The sequence below is a fragment of the Penaeus vannamei genome, chromosome 6 (genome assembly GCF_042767895.1).
Source record: "Penaeus vannamei isolate JL-2024 chromosome 6, ASM4276789v1, whole genome shotgun sequence".
NCBI lineage: Eukaryota > Metazoa > Arthropoda > Malacostraca > Decapoda > Penaeidae > Penaeus > Penaeus vannamei.
The window spans coordinates 6,210,106-6,212,605 of record NC_091554.1 but is presented as its reverse complement, the minus strand read 5'-3'; the positions used below and the strand labels follow the sequence as shown (position 1 = coordinate 6,212,605).

Here is a 2,500-nt window from a genome sequence, read left to right as displayed (position 1 = left end):
TTTTATTATATATTTTTTCTATATATGGCATTATTCGATATTCAAACCCTGTAGCTTTCTATATGTAATAATTCTTTCCTTCATTCTCTACCTGCCCATCTATCTGTCTTTCAACAGAGGAATAAGATATATTTAAGAACGCGCACACACACATGTACATACCCATGCACACGCACGCACATAACTACAAACACACACACACACACACACACACACACACACACACACACACACACACACACACACACATATATATATATATATTTGTTGTAAAAGACATTTAATTATACACGAAATACAATATATTCTACCAAATTACTGTTACCAATATATCAGAGAAATAAAAAAAAGTAAAGATTACACATTTCTTTCCAAATTCTACTCCTACGTGATGACCTTCAACCGTAATTAATTTCCTTCTAAAAGTACATCTTCGATAGCGCCGCCACCACCAAGGGTTTCGGATTTGAAGGAAACCCCAAGAAAACCCATTAATTATCTACCTAATTTTAATATGATAAGCATGACGTATCGGTCTTTAAAAGGCTTGTGGGGTGGATTGAATTAATTCCTCTGCTGAGTGTATGAAATGATACAACGGTTATAGAAACATTTGCAACCATTTAATTTTATTCTATAAATAAATAATATACAGGTCGTATATCAGTCTAAATCTGAACTTTAAACATTATGCAGAAAACAGGTAATATTCTTTTCAACTAACATAATAAAATTTTAAGGTAAACACTCTTTTACACCCTCCCATTGCCTACTAATTATAAATAAGTAATTATAACAATGAACACGAAAAAAGAAAAAAACATGAAATGGGATCGAAACCCTCTTTCCGTTTATTTACATGGACATTAAGTAATCAATCCTTCCCTTCTTTCTCGCTTTTCCTTTTTTTAAGCTTTATTTTGATATAAAATTCCATTCCCAATCTATTCCTGGGTACATAACTATCTCCTTCTACTAATTCCGTTGCTATATCTACGGGCCATCCACAATATAAAAGGAAAATAAGATCTAAAAATGCTAGGACTGGCGTGTCATGGCGGCGGTTTTGGCGTCGCCTCATTTTCCCCATTTTCCTTCTCTCTACGTTCGAGATAAAGCAACGATTCCGTTTTAATTATCATTATTCAATACATATAGACTTACAATGATATTTATTCACTTCTCAAGCATTAGAACCTCCAATATCCGGTTAAAACAAGATTTTTGACACCCAGGACTTGCATGTTTGTGTTCGAGGCTAAGGAACGACCCCGTCTGAGAGTCCGCGAGGACAAAAAGGCTGATTACTTTCTTCCCATTGAATAATCAACCTTTAAACAAACAAACCATGTCTTGATGATTATTTTGAGAGAGAGAGAGAGACGAGGAGAGAGAGAGAGAGAGAGAGAGAGAGAGAGAGAGAGAGAGAGAGAGAGAGAGAGAGAGAGAGAGAGAGAGAGAGAGAGAGAGAGAGAGGGACGAGGAGAGGTGAGAGGTAGAGAGAAAGAGAGAGAGAGAGAGAGAGAGAGAGAGAGAGAGAGAGAGAGAGAGAGAGAGAGAGAGTGAGAGAGAGAGAGAAAGAGAAAGAGAAAGAGAAAGAGAAAGAGAAAGAGAGAGAGACGAGGAGAGGTAGAGAGAGATAAAGAAAGAAAGAAAGAGAGAAAGAGACAAAGACAGACAGACAGACAGACAGACAGACAACAAGACAGTCATTCAAACAGCCAGGCAGAGCACACGAGAGAGAAAGACCTCCTTGTTTAAAGGCCCCGATTTTTACCGAGCAGTCTCCAACACTTGGAAACTCAAGACCTCACGGATTTGTGTGTCTTGCTTATTAGTTTCGTATTTTTGCGGAGAGAAGTTAGCTCACGAAGCCAATTGGGTGTAAAACAATACCATCAAAGGATTCGGAGCGGGCGGGAAGGATCAAGATTCAAGCTACACCGAAATCTGATAATCAAGCTGATCTGCTAATCTCTTCTTCAGGAGAGGTAAAGATTAGAGTCGTGTGGTGGATTCGAGAATGGATGGCTCGTTAGAAATTCCGATTAGGCAGTCAATGGGATTAGAAAATAGAGGTATATGATTCGCAGAAGTGCTACTGATGAGAATAAGATAAAAAGAATAAAGACAAATATAATGAAGGTAATATGATAATAATAAACGTGTGTTATTAACATTGATTACAGTTGTAATAGTGACATTAATGGTTTTGATCAAAATAATAGTACTAATAACTGTCATCTTCATCCTCATTATGTTGTTAGTACTATCATTACTACTACTAAAACTATCGCAATCATCACTTTATTATTGTTATCATCATTATGGCGGCCATTATCATTTGATTATTATTAAATTATAATCTTATGATAACAATAATGAGTTTTATGACGGAAATGATTCTTATTATTGTCGTTTTCATTATTAATACTATTATTATCATTATGTAAGCATTATCAAAAAAATATCATTATCATAATCAAAATCATCATCATCA

At 35.6% G+C, this 2,500-nt stretch overlaps 1 protein-coding gene across 1 annotated transcript in view; it reads right to left on the bottom strand.

Moving 5' to 3' along the window:
- The window catches only part of LOC113820594 (uncharacterized), an 86,169-nt gene that overhangs the window by 65,874 nt on the left and 17,795 nt on the right, over nucleotides 1–2,500 (bottom strand). The gene's annotated exons all lie outside the window — the stretch shown is intronic.